This window comes from Xenopus laevis, chromosome 7L, assembly GCF_017654675.1.
Source record: "Xenopus laevis strain J_2021 chromosome 7L, Xenopus_laevis_v10.1, whole genome shotgun sequence".
Lineage (NCBI taxonomy): Eukaryota > Metazoa > Chordata > Amphibia > Anura > Pipidae > Xenopus > Xenopus laevis.
The window spans coordinates 14,449,348-14,466,982 of NC_054383.1; the positions used below are offsets into that span (position 1 = coordinate 14,449,348).

General features: G+C 42.6%; 1 protein-coding gene across 2 annotated transcripts in view; it reads left to right on the top strand.

Moving 5' to 3' along the window:
* Positions 1–7,966: 7,966 nt before the first annotated feature.
* Positions 7,967–17,635, top strand: part of chst15.L (carbohydrate (N-acetylgalactosamine 4-sulfate 6-O) sulfotransferase 15 L homeolog) — a 35,328-nt gene continuing 25,659 nt past the window's right edge. The window contains exon 1 of one of the 2 annotated variants that reach the window (XM_018225135.2): positions 7,967–8,127. The gene's annotated coding sequence lies outside the window, so the exon portion shown is untranslated. The other variant, XM_041570261.1, reaches the window with a different exon arrangement.

Genomic DNA, 17,635 nt, shown 5'->3' on the forward strand with positions numbered 1-17,635 from the left:
CGGTGGATACGGATTACGTAAAATATATGAATGCTGCTTGAAAAAAAGTAACTCAAGTGGTTTTTCTAGAGACGATAATATTATCAATATTTAGACAAAATGTGAACAAGCTCACACAGCTCGATGGCGGGTTGAAGAAAACAGTGTGCAAATAATGCCTACAAGGCCAACGTATACACTACTACAGCGGTGGATACGGATTACGTAAAATATATTATGGCTGCTTGAAAAAGTGACTCCGGTGTTTTTTCTGGAGACGGTAATATTATGGATATTTAGACAGAATGTGAACAAGGTCACACAGCTCGATGGCGGGTTGAAGAAAACAGTGTGCAAATAATGCCTACAGGGCAAATAATGCCTAAAAGGTCAACTTATACACTACTACAGCGGTAGTAAAATAAAAAAAAGTAAAATAAAAAAAAAATGAATATTAAAAAAAAAAATTAAAGTTGGTGCTGCTGAACTACTAGGAGCAGCAGATTAGCACACCAGTCCCACTCCCCAACACTGCTAGACTAATAGCACTGGGCTCTTATAGTAGTAGTAGTAGTAGTAGTAGTAAAACAACAAAAAATAAATAAAAGCAGTCCTTACAAGGACTACTGTTATTGCAGCAGTCAGCAGATGAGATCAGAAGCAGGACAGCTGCCCACTGCAGCTACATACAGAGCACTGCAGTAGAAGGTAGATTACTAGCCAGCAAAGCTACCTAAGCTTAAATGTCCCTCAAACCCCTGCAGACTTCTGTCCCTCCAATAACAGAGCAGTATCAAAACGATTACTAGCCAGCAAACTTTCAACTGTCCCTGAAATCACTAACAGGCAGCAGCTCTCTCCCTACACTATCTCTTCAGCACACACAGGCAGAGTGAAAAAACGCTGCAGGGCTTCGGTTTTTATAGGGAAGGGGAGTGGTCCAGGGGAGAGCTTCCTGATTGGCTGCCATGTACCTGCTGGTCTGGGGTGAGAGGGCAAAAAAAAGCGCCAACAATGGCGAACCCAAAATGGCGAACGTCGCGCGACGTTCGCGAACTTCCGGCGAGCGCGAACACCCGATGTTCGCGCGAACAAGTTCGCCGGCGAACAGTTCGCGACATCTCTAATCATTTTTTCTATATCACAGCTGTCCAGTTGGAGACCTGCAGGCTGGAAGAGGTTTCCAATTGCCTCCTTCCCCCATGGACTTGCCAATGGGGTCTACTTTTTTAGACCACTATTGAGCAGTTTACTGTTACTGTTTTGCAGTATTGTAGACATATTTTCATACTACTGTACCTGCTATGCCAGCCACAGTCCCTTCCCAGAAACTAGTATCCCACTGTTACTATAGGCACCTGCTCTCCTTACTATACCTGCTATCCCACAGTCACACTCCCTTCCCAGAGACTATTATCCCACTGTTACTATAGACACCATCTCTCCCTACTATACCTGCTATCCCACAGTCACACTCCCTTCCCAGAGACTATTATCCCACTGTTACTATAGGCACCATCTCTCCCTACTATACCTGCTATCCCACAGCCACAGTCCCTTCCCAGAGACTATTATCCCACTGTTACTATAGGCACCATCTCTCCCTACTATACCTGCTATCCCACAGTCACACTCCCTTCCCAGAGACTATTATCCCACTGTTACTATAGGCACCATCTCTCCCTACTATACCTGCTATCCCACAGCCACAGTCCCTTCCCAGAGACTATTATCCCACTGTTACTATAGGCACCATTTCTCCCTATTATACCTGCTATCCCACAGTCACACTCCCTTCCCAGAGACTATTATCCCACTGTTACTATAGGCACCATTTCTCCCTACTATACCTGCTATCCCACAGCCACAGTCCCTTCCCAGAGACTATTTTCCCACTGTTACTATAGGCACAATCTCTCCCTACTATACCTGCTATCCCACAGTCACACTCCCTTCTCAGATACTATTATCCCCAATGCTACTATAGACACCATCTCTCCCTACTATACCTGCTATCCCACAGTCACACTCCCTTCTCAGATACTATTATCCCCAATGCTACTATAGACACCATCTCTCCCTACTATACCTGCTATCCCAGCCACAGTCCCTTCCCAGAAACTATCTCCTAACCTGCGAAAATTCGCCAGCGGCGGCTTCGCACCCATCGCTACACTGCGCCAGACGAAAATTAGCTCAGACAACGCTAATCTACTAAAATGCAAAGTTGCGTCCAGGGAGCCAAACGCTGGCGAATTTTTTCTAGCGTTACATCGGCAATCAAAGAGAAGATGCACTAGCGTTTTGCCTGGCGCAACTTTGTTAGAGGTCTTCGCTCAGGCTAATTTGCATATGGCGGGAAATTCTAAAGTTTAACATGAGCCAACTGTATAGTTTGAGTTCCATATGTTAGAAAATGGGGGAACCCGGTTACCCAAAAAACATTTTTAAGAACTTTTGCAGGCTATCACTCTGAAAAAAGGAAAAGACGCCAGCGTTTTTTGGGACTTTTTTTCAACTAAAAATTGAGGAAGTCCTATGCACTCCATTGCACTTTGTCTGGTCTAAGCTGGCGATGGCAAGTCTGGCAAAAGAGGTAACATTCAGTAAAATCCACATCTTAAAATCCGCATCTTAGCGAATTTGCGGAGTTACGTCCATTCAGTCGTTAGAGTGCGAAGCAACGATATCGTCTTTCTCCTTCGCTAGCGAAGTGACACCTGCGCCTGTTAGTAAATCGGCGAAGTAACGAAATGACGTCACGCTGGCGAATCATCGCCAGAGTAAGTCACTTCGCCCTTTAGTAAATGTGCCCCAGAGGCAGTTAGCTGACTCCTGGTGAAACTGACCATGGTATGAGAGTTTTGTGGAAGAGACTGTCAAGCAGATATATCCTTATGTCCAATGCACGATCGGATGTTGCAATCTTCTGACCCACATCGCTCCCAGCCGAATCTTCGTTTCGTATGATTGTATCTTTGCGTCTATGGCCAACTGTAGCTTGCAAATTCCACATGCTGTGTTACATAGATAAAATATAATTATAAAAAATACTGTAACTGCTGTCCAACAATAACAGTTCCTTCCCAGAGGCTGTCTTTATTTATATGTTTATTTAGTCAATGTGACATAATTTAAGCAACCCTGATGCTGAGATCACATTAGTGAACAGCTATTCTAAGAAGATTACCAGCCTCTGATCTGCTCTTAAACAAGGATCTGACCATAGAAGACTACAAATGATTTATTTATCTGTAAATTCCAATCATAAACAATTGCTCTCAGATCAGGGCTGCTGCATTTTGAAGATGATTAAACAAATCTGTGGACGTGGGAGTTATGGAGTAACCATAAAACAATAAGAGAGAAATTATATTTGCCCTGGGCTTGTAGCATCTGAGGAGTGAAGGCAATTGGGTAAGAGTACAAAGGAAGTATATATTGCATTTGTATTGCATTACAGGGGGTCCTTGAAAAAAGAAAGATTAGTAAAAAGGAGTTATTTTTAGCATGTATATTATTATTAATAATAATAATACTAATAACATGTATTTTAGAGCACTAACATACAGCACAACACTACGTTTTAACAACTAAAAGTGGACTGGTTGGACACCCATGATATATATAATTCTCTTCTCAGTTCTAGTGACACCTTTGTTCTTTCATTCTGACCCTGGAAATTCCATTATATAGTGCCAAACACTCATTAGTTTTAGTGTTTGTTTATTATAGACTTTTCCATAGTTATGTTTAGTTACTAATGGGCTGCAGCCTTACATTGCTGTACACACAGTTCTCTGGAGTGTATAGTAATAGCCTTATTATGCACAGATACTATATCCCACACACACACTGTAATCTGGGAAAAGATCTCGTTTCATAATGACGCTATCTGTCTCTGCACTGGTAATCAGTTCCTTGCTCTGTAAAATGACTCAAGGGGGACATTTAATTATTTCAAATGTTGTTCCAGGTAAAGGCATCTCGCCGCTTGATAAATCAGTGGAAAAAAGGTTGGCAATATGAAGGCAAAATATTCCTACCTAAGCAAGCTTTGAGAGTTGAAGAGGTGAAGCTTTGCACAAATGCAGTAACCCAATCAGCCAATTAGTTATTTTCTTTAGTCAGCTCTAAAACAGATAATTGCTTAAAGTTGCTATTTTCACATGATAAACCATGAAGTCAAGTTTTCTAATAAGATTCAATCTGGGCCTGTATGTGATATAAAAAAAACGTGTGCAGGCTACTTCTGGGTGCAGCAATACCCTCTTATTGGGACATTCAGTGTCGATTTTGTAGATCAAAGAATGTTGTTCCCATTAGTCTCCCACTCCCCTTAGTTTTCTTCTGCAATAAACGTAATCACCACCATTGTAAATTCTTGGAAAGACTCTCATATGTTATCACAGTGCTCAATACTTACATATAGTGTTTAGGTCTTGCTTGGGACACAGCCAAGGGTAATTTGGCATGACTAACAACCTTTTAGAAATGTTCTCCAGAAGGCTGACATCTGTGTTTAGTTTAGATACATACTAAGCACTCAGCAAGACCCAAATCATGCAATAAGTAATTAAAGTGTGGTGTAGGGTCCAAACTGCAGGCCTAGTTTGGAAACATGTAGATTTTGGCAAGGTGCAATAGACTGTTAGCATGTGTTGAACCTGTGGCAAGGCTGTTTGGGCCTTTGACCTGAAATGACACAGCTATTTAGAATTTACATGTTTCCCTTTCTACATCTCACCATTCTTTTCACCCTGCAACATTGTCTTAATGAGGGGGCCAATATGGGTTGGTGTGCAGGCGTTCCCTCTCCTGCCTCATAACGTGCGCGCCATTCAGACTTCATGCCTTTCAGATCACCATCACACAGATTGTGTGGGAATAACCCTAATTTAACCTAGACTTAAGGTGGACATAGACGTGCAGATTACCTGCAATATCGGGCGAACGAACGGACTTCCCCATCTCCCGATCTGCCACTAACCTTCAGTTTAAATTAATTAGTAAAAGAACACATCAGACAATGTTCTGCCCTGACAGCAATCGTATGAAAGTTATGTCTGACAAAAGCTGGTGACAGTCTCCCACTGAAAATCGTCAGATCGGCAATACATGCAGAGATATTATCAGCAGCCGACAGAAATTTTCTAACCAGTCCGATCGACTGAACGACAGATTACATGGCACGAAAAATGTCGGGACACTCAACACGCGGTCTGAAAATCGTATGAATCGAGGATTCGTACGATTATATCTGTACGTCTATGGCCAGCTTTAGACATTTTGATCTATTTGTGCCACATATTCACTGCCATACATGCCGTGTCCCACAGATCACACCAAGAAAAATGTAATCTAATTTTATGGCGGTGCCATAGAGTTTGCCGGCATAAAGCCACATAAAACCACAAAACATTGCATTTTGATCCTTCTAGGTACTTGTTCTGAGGTGTCAATGTGATGCTGTTTGCCGACACCCATCACTTTATCTGTAATTTCAGTTCTGATGTTACAGTGAGGGAGTTCTGGGTGCTGACTTTAAGACCTTGGTCAGAAAAGATAAAGAACACAGCATGATGCCTGCACAGGATTCACCGTGTTGCCCCCCCTCACCACCTACACTTACCTAAACATAAATATGAATGTACATATAATGTTACCTATAGGTCATGTTGATCATTTTTTGCTGTTTTTGTAAATAATTTTTAGTTGATGTTCCTAAACCTGACTGTTTTGCTAACCTGACTGCCCCATCTCAGCCTGTCAGTTAAAGTTTCTAATGCTAACGCTGCACAAATTTGGCAGCCCCCTCATAGACGAGCACGGGGATTGAAATCTAATGCTAACGCTGCACAAATATGGCAGCCCCCTCATAGACGAGCACGAGGAGTCAGATGGGTAATGTAAAAGCTTTGAGCAAATACTTTATGGCAAAAGTATACATAGCAAACAAAGCCAATACTATGATAGATATAAAAATGGTTTAATTTCTGGCGTCAGTATCTCTTTAGGTCACTAGGAGCGATATTTTTGCCGCTCCCGGTAACTTTTGGGGAAATGCCGCCTGAGGTAATGTTCTCACCTTGCTTCATTGCAGAAACGTCACTGGATGCCTACTCCTGGACTATAAGTAAGATAGTAGGGTAAGGCCAGCTTGGGGCCCACAGCCTCCAGATGATTATTTGTATTATAATTGTTATTTATATAGCACCTACAAATTCCACAGCACTTTACAGAGATTAAAGTTCGTTTTCATCAGTTCCTGTCCCAAAGGGTGTTCGGGGGGTCCTTGCCACCCTGAGGCAGCCTTTCTGATGCCGCCTTCCTTTCCCCTAGTGCTTAACGTTCCCAGTGTCGGAGCTGGCAAAGGGGCGGCTGCAGGGGTGTAACTACAGAGGAAGCAGACCCTGAGGCTGGGCCCAGGAGCCCCATGAGGCCCTAATGAATGAGCAATTTCAACATACATTGGTAAAACAGGACAACCTCTGGATATGTTGGGGCCCTAAAATGAATTTGCTGTGGGGCCCAGTAACATCTAGTTACACCTCTGGGTGGCTGACTCACTTGCGAGGGTAGTTCAATTGCAAGCTCTGCACTAGTGGAGCCAAAATTCCGATTCAAAAATCAAATTTTAAATTTACCAGGAGCTAGGGTTGCAATCTTTTCTGGAAAAAAATACCGGCCTTCCTATATATTTAATAAAATTGGGCTCAACCATCATTTTTACCGGCCAGGCCAGTAAAATACCAGCCAGGTGGCAACCCTACCAGGAGCGTGTTTTTGCCTCCCTGGTGCCGCTTGAGGCGGGTTTCCCAACTCACTCACAGCAGCAGCTTCCTGCCAGTCCCCATCAGAATTCACGGGGCCCTGTACAACAACATTTTCTGGGCCTGCCCACCACTGCAGGCTTTGCCCCAGACCCCACACCACAGTAAAAAAGCCACACAAACATGTGTGATAAATCATGAACAATAAAAACCCATTGGTGGCTAGGGTCCCACTACAAGTTAAAATGGTGGCCAACCCCCCATAGAAAATTAAAAAAAACATTGATGGCCAGTGCCTACCCCATTACAAGTTAAAAAAAATGGTGGTCAGGGGCCCCATTTGTAGCGGGTTGAGCTCTTCTCCTGCTCTCCCCGTCCGCCACCTTCAAATGCGGCTTTCCAACTTCCGGCTTTATAGCCGTGCACCTTTTGTGACGTCATCGATGGGCAGATCTATAAAAGGAACCTGGAAGTCAGATAAGGGCGGGCGGGATAGGGTCTTCCCGACCCGCACATCACTAGGCCCCATGGAATTTTGTTTTCGATTTTGGTGGCCAGGGGCCCATAAAGGATTAAAATAAAGCACTGGTGACCAGGGTTTTAATTGAAAAAGAACATTGGTGTTCAGTGGAACTTACCTCAGGTTCTTCATCCTCGGCGATGGCAGCTTCTACGGTTTTCTTCAACGACTTTCGGCTCCGTTTGTGGCTTTAGGTCTTGAGCGCTCTTATGGGGGCCCGGCTTATTCAAAAGTGCAGCACAGCAGCGCCCCCTTTAACCTTATATTATACCAGGCCCCCCCCCCCCCATGGCGGCCCTGCCTGTGGAGCTTACAATCTAAGGTCTCCAACACATTCACACACTATGGTCAGTTGTATGTGGGTCTGTAATGTGAGGGGGTAACTGGAGTTCCCACCCGTGAGCCTGGAAATAAATACAAGCTCCGTGTAAAAGCGCCATGACTGGAACCTGGGACTCCTCTCTCTCTCTCCACGCCTAGTAGGGATAAGAAATGGAAATCTTTATTATTGAAGAAGAGAGTCTATGTAAACTGAGACACTTATTCCCACAAAGACATATTTTCCTTGTCCCAACACACGGTGCGCTTCCATTATAGAAAAGGCATAGCAAGAGGTCGCCGCTACTCTACACATTACGGCCTCTGGGTGAGTGGCAGCGGTGACGCGTGGTGGGGCGGGTCCTGCCTGCTCATTGTAGGCACTGTTATAAGCATCTCCAGTGTAGCCGGGCAGATGCTGGCACATCCCATTGATGCTGGTGCAGCGGGGGAGCCGCTCTTTTATTTGTTGGAACTCGGGCTTTGAGGTGCAGCCTCATGTGCGATTCAGGATGAGGAGGACCCCTTCATTTTCAGGTAAGTCAGGACGTGAGTTGTTCAATAGGGGCTGCACAGTGAGTGTGGGGGATTCTGCTGGGACCTGGATGGGCAACTTCACAGCTGCTCTCCCTTTGCTGGCGGTGGAACCGGGACTTTTGTTGCTCGAATCTTCCCAGGGACAAGAAGGAAGATTAATGCTGATGCTCTTTGCCCACATATTTGTGCAGGTTGGTAGGTGTGTGTGTATTAGAACGTTTTCCTATAAATACAGGAGCTACCAAAGTTTATATTGTGCAGTAGTAGGAAAGGTTGTGGTGGATCCTTTATCTGGAAACCTGTTCTCCCAATTATGGGGAACCCATCTCCCACAGACTCCATTTTATCAAACTATTTCCAATTTTAAGATATTAATTCCTGTTTCTCTGTAATAATAAAACAGTAGCTTGTTCTTGATCCCAACCAAGATAGAATTAATCCTTATTGGAAGCAAAACCAGCCTATTGGGTTTATTTCATGTTAAGACTTATGATATGAAAATCCAAATTATGGAAAGGTTCCATATCTGGAAAAGCACAGGTCCCGAGCATTCTGGATAACAGGTCCCATACCTGTATAAACATATATTAAGGTCAGAGACACAAGCTCAGATTTGGGGAGATTAGTCGCCCAGCGATGACTTTGTTTTCCGAAGTTGCCTCAAGAGGAAACTTTGGGCGACTTCAGAAAACGAATCGATCCGGATGCCATCCTGCCGGCGATTTAGATTCTAGCTGGTGGGATGCAATTCGGGGAGATTAGTGGCCCCGAAGAAGAGGAGATTTGTCACCGGGCTGCTAATCTCCCCGAATCTGAGCATGTGTCTCTTAAGCTCCCCATAGACGCATTTTTCTTGCCGAACGACTGATTTTACCGAAATCCGACCAATCCTTCGAAATTATCAGGGAGTTAGTGGGATTCGAATGATTGGACATCTTGGGATTTTTCGGCCGACATCTGTCAGAAAATTGATCGGCCAGGTTAAAAAATCTTTGTTGGTCCCAGTGCAATCTATCTATGTTTGCAGGGCCAAGCATGCAGCTCCCCTTTGTTTTCCTGGCAAATTGGTCTTTTTAGTTGATGGACAATTCGTACGATCGTTCTGAGATAATTGTGGTCTCACGAGGACAATCGGATCTTTTAAAAATCTCAACATATATGGCCAGCTTAATGCACAGTGACTGCAGCACTCTATATTTCCTAGCCTGACCGTGACTCCCAGCAACACAGTCAAAACAACATTCTGTAGAACAGCAAAAACCATATGTGCCACACACTGACTGTACCCAGCTAACTCCTATGCAAGAATGTGCCCAACAATACACAGGCCATAGAAATCATTACTATTTCTGGCTAATCTTCTAAAACCTCAGAATATCGAACTTTCTCCTGTTGTACTAAAGCTGACCTGATAATGCCTGATCAGGCGTTTATCCTGAGGTCCTATTGAATTAGAGTTCATCGAACCCGTAAGAAAATGTAGTCTTCCAGTCATAGCGAACCAATGCATAGAACAGATAACGCCACTTCTTATGTTTTAATTCGTATTTGTGTAACTGTCAATCACTTGCTTCGGAATTCCTGTTTAATTAGGGATCATAAACCTGCATGTCGGGCTCTTGTGCTCTGTTGGATGGGTCTTCCTAAAGGTGGCCATACACGGGCCAATAAAAGCTGCCGACAGACCGAGTCGGCAGCTTATTGGCCCGTGTATGGGGCCCCCCGACGGGCTTCCCCGATCGAGATCTGGCCGAAAGTCGGCCAGATCTCGATCGGATGGGACTAAAAATCCTGTCGGATCGCGGCCACATCTGTTCGTTGATGCGGTCCCGCGATCCGACTGCCTGTAAAGCCACCGTAGGATCCGATCGTTGGGCCCTAGGTCCGATCGGATCAGCCCGATATTGCCCACCTCAAGGTGGGCATATCGGGGAGAGATCCGCTCGTTTGGCGACATCACCAAACGAGCGTATCTCTCCGTGTATGGCCACCTAAAGCCTGTTTATAATGTGGAACATATTACTAGAATAGAATATAGTGAATAAAGTACCCCCTATTGTAAAATATAAGGATATTATAAGTCACCATGGCCGAAGGCCGAGTGCTTCATACAGGTCATGAAACTTCAAGGTAACTTCTAATATCCTCATATTTTCCAACAAGGGGTACTTTATTTATTATAATACACAAGTTTTAGAGAGCCATGTGACAAAAATTACATCACTACTCACCGTTTATAACTGATGACATCACTAGTTACCGTTTATATGGATATAATTTACAAGATAATCATGGCTTTTGTGTATTATATATGTATAAACACAATGGTTCGAAATCAATTTCTGGGTCCCAGAGGCGATTCTGCAAATCAGTTTGGGTCCCTGGACAAAAATCATTTAAGAAACTCTGTTTTAACTATTATGGGGCAATGCTCATACATAATATTTGTGTAACTATGTTATTGTTCAATCACTTGACCAAAAGACTCCTTTTCGCTTTAGAATTCCTGTTCAATTGGGGATCATAAACCCTCATGTCAGGACCCAATATTTGGCCCCCTGTGCTCTTTAGGATGGTTCTTCCTAATTCTGTTTATAATGTAGAATGTATACCTACAACAGAATATATGTATAAACACAATGGTTCTAAATAAATTTCTGTGTCCCAGAGGTGATTCTGCAATTCATTTTGGGCCCCTGGACAAAAAATATTTAAGAACCTATTTATTTAGACAGCATACGTCTTCCCCTTTTTGTTATCTTAAGGAAGGTCCAAATCCAAACTATTTTGGGGCAATGTTCATACATAATATGTGTAACTATCTTATTGTTCGATCACTTGACCAAAACACTCTTTTTTTCGCTATGGAATTCCTTTACAATCAGGGATCATAAGCCTACAGGTCAGTACCCAATATTTGGCCCCCTGTGCCCTTTAGGATGGTTCTTCCTAATCCTGTTTGTAATATACTGTAGAACGTATTACTAGAATAGAATATTTTATAAACACAATGGTTCTATATCAATTTCTGGGTCCCAGAGCTGATTCTGCAGATGAGTTTGGGCCCCTGGACAAAAAACATTTTAGAAATTCTGTTTTAAATATTTATTAAAAACAGTAGATGTCTTCTCCTTTCTGTTGAGGAAGGTCCAAATCCAAACTATAATGGGGGAATGTTCATACACAATATGGGTACATCATTTTTGAGGCTACATAACATAACAAATAGTGGGCACAGAGAACCAGGTGAAAACACTATTATTACTGGTTTTGGACCCACATAGCTCTCTGGGCAGTTTTTTTCAAAGATGTGCTCAGCCGAAAAGAAATAGGATCCGTAATTAGTTCTCCCGTTCATCATCATGTTTGTATCACCGTCAATGTATAATGTATAATACCTGGATGTTCTGTCTACATGAATTATTGTTTTTTGGGACCCCAAAACACCTAGGTAATTGGTTTGTCACAACAATTTCTTCAGTGCCTGTGATTTTATCTTTTCTGATTCCGATAAAGAAAAGGGAAGTAGATTAGTTTTCCATTAGGTGCGGTAATAAAGGAGGCCTTCTAGCAGTACAAATCACATATAGACAAACTGATCAGGACTCCCTTTTATCATTTGTGACTCAGGTTTTCTTTTGAGTGAAATAAATAAGAGGGTGGGTGTGGGAACCATGTAATGTGCCTCATACCGAGAAGAAGATGATTGCAGAGAAAAACCTTCTTGTTTTCTTATTGCAAACAGTGGAAAATATTTTGGCTCGTGGCTCAGATGACTGATACAGATGTGCATTTTCAGGGGGTTTATTTTATAACCCAAGTGCAGTCTGGCAATTTCTGGCAGTGGCCTCACACCCCAACTGCAGTAGATTCATGAAAAGTCAAAGACACAATTGAAGTTGTGAAGCCATCTACTGTCCTGCATGTGAACCATAAGCTGAGCACTTCCCATTCATAATAATGGGAAGCAATACAAAAAGATTTCCCTTTAGTGAAATAAATAAGAGGGTGTGTGGGGAAACCTTGTAATGTGCCTCATATTGAGAAGAAGATTTTTACAGAGAAAACCCATCTAATTTTCTTATTGCAACTAGTGAAAAATATTCATAGCTAACGTGACTGATAGAGATGTGCGTTTTTCACAAGTTGATTTTATAAGCAGAGCAGTGAAGTCGGAGTCTGAAGCAATTTTGGGTACCTGGAGTCAGAGTTGGCAATAAAGTAATGACTCCAACTCTTAAAAACTTCAAAAACAAGAACTGAAAATAATCAAATTAGATTTAAGAGCTTCTATCAAGGAGGATCTAGCAGCTCAGAAGCTATTTCTAAGAACAATACTTTAGTTAATTTTGGATTGTATTTAACAGCTATTCTACAGCTATATGCCAGGTTCAATTAATATATAAGTTGTTTTGGGTTTACCAATTGTTTTTGGTTTATGTTGTTTTAGAAATACCAAAAGATGCAGTTTATATTTTTGAGCTTTGGCAGTGTTTAAATGCATTGTATGTTGTGCTTAACTTCTTTCAATCAACATGGAAAATACATTACTATATTAAAGAAACAGTAACACCAAAAAGTCTGGCAGTGGCCATACAGCATTAGATCCATGAAAAGTTAAAGCCACAATTGAAATTTGTATGAGAAGCCATCTTCTGTCCTGCATGTGAAGTGTAAGCTGAGAACTTCCCATTGATAATAAATGGAAGCAATACAAAAGCCTCACATGCCTTTGGAATAAAGCCCTCCCATTGACTGGGCATGTAAAGCAGTTTGCAGATGGCTTTTTACCAAGCCACTTTTGACTCTAAGGTTCTTTGTCCCTCAATAAATTTACAGATGATCTGATACACTTAGAAAAGTCACAGCCTTTTCTTTATAGTTTATTCTAGAACATTTCCAAAATTTTTAAACTAATCCTCATGACCAGTTGGATCACAAAGGAAGAGAGAGGGAGTTATGGCCATATTGGATTCTGGTTGGAGTGTCCGTGGCACGGCACATGCTCAGTGAGCTCCAGGTGGTTGTTGGGAAGCAAACCTTAGGGGTCGGCACAAATGATCGAAAGGCAAATGAGGTTCATCTGTAATATAATTTGCATGGTTGATTCTCAAATTCCGTTGTAGTATACACTAGTTTCTGGGCTGCCATGTAACTTGAATATATTACTAAGCAGCCTAATGTTGTGACGTTTATATTCTATATTTATATAATATTAGGATTCATTTTCTAAGATCAGCTCACAGTCCAGAGGATGTTAATCAGCAGAAAAGATGGGGTGCTACTAGAGATATTTTCAAAGGCACAGATGTTTACTACTAAATGCCTGTGGTTGCCTTGGGCTGCTACAAATACAGGTTGCCTTGGGCAAAAAGGAATAAGTGGTTTTGCACATAAGAATAATATTGGCCTTTTCTTGTGTTAAATATCTTACTGTGACTTGCATTTGAATGAGGAAGTGAGTTTTTAAGTTTTCATGTGGTTGTGTCTGTTTCTTTCTTGTGAAAAGAGCAGCGGTCCTGTCATGTTCTAGCGTAATGTTGTGCCAAGAGGTTTGTCAGCATTTTAGTGCTGATGTTTTTCTCCAGAAAATGATTGGTGACAAAAACATGCCGTGCTGCCAGTAATCACTTTCCATTGTGAAGATTTGGAATCGCCACCAGCAAGACTTCCTAGCAAGACGGTTGCCTGAAATTGCAGACAGTGGATATTCAGGCAGCTGTTGGGCAGGCGCCATGTGTGGAGATGCGAAGGTCTGAATAAGAAGATAAGCAAGGCATCAGAAGAACGAGAAAACAAATGTGAAGTCCCTTTCAAGTATATATATTTAAGAACCATTGATGACAGAAGGCCTGTCTTGAGGCAAGATAATAGTTTCTCCATAGCAATTGCAAGGGCTTTCCATGACGTGCATGTAACTTTAAAGACTAAACTTAATTTTTTAAATAGGAACTCTAGGCCTATTATTTCAGAAGAGCACTACCTTCTTTGGTCCATAGGGATGCATGTCCTTACCACCCAAGCCCAGTTTCCAGATTTTCCAGACCCTTCATTAAGGTAAGAGGGGGTTTAAGATGGCTGGGCATTTAGGCAACATACGGTAGGAGTGCCATGTCTTTATACCATTCATATCACTAACTTCAGGCATGGGTGGCATTTTCCACAAATGTGACATTAGTTTAGCTAAATGGCCTAAAACCACCACCCGTGAACACTCCAAATCGTTTACTGCCAAAAATAATGTAGCACTCATGTTTACGAAAGTGTGATGTACTCAAGTTGTCTGGTGAGAGCAGGCATTAATAAAACAAGCTTAATAGCTAATGTCAACATTAATTCTGTCGAGTTTTTTTGCTGGCAATTTAGGTCAGCTCAAGTTTCTGTAAGAAATCTTGCAAAAGACATGCATTATCAACTGAATTAGTTAGATATTGTTTCTTTTTTTGTATATAATTATCAACCGATTTACTATTCATAAATTTAGATGTATCATTGTTCCTTAAAGGAGAAGGAAACCCTCTGGGCGCAAAAACCCTCCCCCTCCCCTGTGTTGCTTCCCCTCCCTCCTCCCCCCGGCCTACCTGTCCCGCTGGGCAAATGCCCCTAACTTGTTACTTACCCCTCTGCGCAGGTCCAGTCCATGGAGTTCAGAGACGCCATCTTCTTCCACGCGATCTTCTTCCTGCTTTGACTGGCATTTTGGCGCATGCTCAGTAGGAACATTTCACCGGAACGGATCTACTGCGCATGCGCCAAAAGTCACGAAATTTTCCGATTTCACTTTCTGACTTTTGGCGCATGTGCAGTAGATCCGTACCGCTGAAATGCTCCTACTATGCATGCGCGGTCAAAGCAGGAAGAAGATCGATTGGAAGAAGATGGCGTCTGTGAACTCCGTAGACTGGACCTGTGAAGAAGGGTAAGTAACAAGTGAGGGGCATTTGCCCAGCGGGACAGGTAGGCCAGGGGGGAGGAGGGAGGGGAAGCAACACAGGGGAGGGGGGAGGGTTTTTGCGCCCAGGGGGTTTCCTTCTCCTTTAAAGGATACCTGTCATTCCCAAATTGTTTCCCCCATCTGAGGTGTGGGCTAATACAGGCTGCACTTCAGTGAGGGGAAAAAATGTTCTCTTTAAAAAGAGTGCTAGACCCACTACACAAGGAGGGAGCTTCCAGTGCGGATGGCCATAGTGGCAATATGAATTTGTGCCACAGATTTCGGACGTTCTGTGCATGTGTGAGGTGTCACATGCATGCACATGACAAGCATGCCAGGAGAAGCGTTCATTATGTCCATACTGCTCTACATTGCAACCCCCCCCAAACGATAGTTAACCAAAACAGGAGTGCAAGCTCTGTTAGCCCACATCTTTGGTGGGGTAAACAATGTGGGAGTGCCAAACACACTTTACTCAGACTAATGAACACTGGTCATGTTAAAAACTGCTGTAACCTACTTGCTTGGCTTACTGTTGATAGATATTGGGCTGGCTGGGATCTTACTTTTGCCTCTAGGTAATAATATATAGGCATGTCAAAATGACAATTAGAAAAGTTTTCCACCATTATTTCTAGCGCAAGTCATTATTGAGGACCCATCTCATCAGTGCTCAGAACTGTCTAGAACCTTCAAATACATTCCAGTATTTAATTAATTGGTTGTGATTGTAGGGACTCTGTCCAGCCAGGAAAGTCTTCCCAATTAATGGGCAAAGAACTAATAATAGAAAGGATAAGACAGACGTTTATGTAGGCACTTTAACAAACGCACATAGTACAGTGTGCCTGTCTAGGTAGGTTACAAAAATACGATGGTACCTTTTTATTTCCTTTTTATTGACCAAAATGTAAGCAATCATATATCTAGTAGTTACTATAATTCCTAAATGTACATGGGACTCAACCTGATATTGAGTATAAACACACACCGCGCCCCCAATACTGCCGGCTTTTGTTATCTGTGCAGAGAAAGCAGAGTAGTGCAGTGGGATTGGTTGGTACCATCTCACTCCTTTTGTAAATGTCAGCCGACACCGAGCAAGTGAATCCGACCCAGTCCTGGTTTCAACTGCACATGCTCTGTGGTTTGGGATGGGGAGGTAGACCTCTTCAGTTGACGTGTACAGGTCAAGGAAAACCGACATGCACTCAACTCTAATATGCCCTCGCCCAACCTGAACTCAGCAAGCTGTTATTATTTATATACCCATGCTCAACCAGCCCAGTTTTCTGCTAACAGGATCACCAGCCTGGAGTATCAGGTTATCTACTTAAACACAGGGAGTTCCTTACGGTCATTTTAATTTCATATTTTCTAGAAAGTGATGGAGATCCGAATATCCATCCATAGGGAAGTATTTAGAGAACATGTAGGCAACAACTAACGGTATGAGTAATAATTTGCATGTGAGCTCAATAGCGGTTTTGGGTTGGAACCTTCCCTGTTTGGTTAAAGTGGCAGCTGCTGTCTCTCAGATTCTGTTTGTCTTTCTCGGGGAGAGGGCTATTTTGCATAGTCTGGATTTGAGATTCATTTCTTTGGTCATAATTCAGTTTTACTTATTATGTAACTATGTACTTTCATTAATGGCTCGCAACATGACACAAACACGAAAATCCGCAGCCATTAAATGAATGACCATAGCACATTGCGATGGGTGGTGTCGGAGGATTTCTGTAAAATCTGTTTGTTTTGGCCCCGTTTCCAAGCAAGTAAAATTCCATTAGTGAATTTGTCATAACTCTTTCCTATATGAACAAATTCCATAGCGCCCTTGCTCTTTGGCTATCAAAGGCATTTCTTGTTACCGCACTGGATTATTTTCCTTCACCTGGTTGAAGCTATGCCGAGTTATTTTTACATCCCAGCCCTGCATGAACAAGCCCTCAATTGACTCTCACCACGTTTTTTCCCTTAATCTGACATTTTCCCATCTATTCAGGCAACTGCTTTAAAGGGTGACTATGCGGTATGTAACCCCCCAAACTGATTTATTTGAAAGAGCTTCTTGTAATTCACAGATATGTAGGCAAAGCTTTGGGAAGTAAAGATTTCTAAGGTGGACTCAGTTGAGTGGAAGAAGACATTTTTGTGTCTGCTTATGATAAACATTTCCTCCTGTTATCCAGTACTAGAGTCCTGCATGGAACCAATTTCTAAGACCACTAACCCACAACCAGCAGCCCACAACCTGAACCGCAACCCGCATATTTACCCACTTTGATCCGCTACCCGACCCGGACCCGCAACTGCCTTATCCGCAACCCCCCTCTGCAACCCACTGACCACCATCAAACAGGAAGTGATGTTGCTGCAAGTGACATGATCAAAAGTGGGCCGGGACAGAAACAAGTTTTGTAAAATTTTAAAAGGACTAAAATATAGACTATAAGATAAGAAATGTATATGAGACTCACAACCCGACTCACAGATCCGCATCTTTACCAGTGCCTGAAAATCCTACCCTCATTCCGCACGGTACCTGCTTTTTTGCAGGTAACCTGCGGGTAC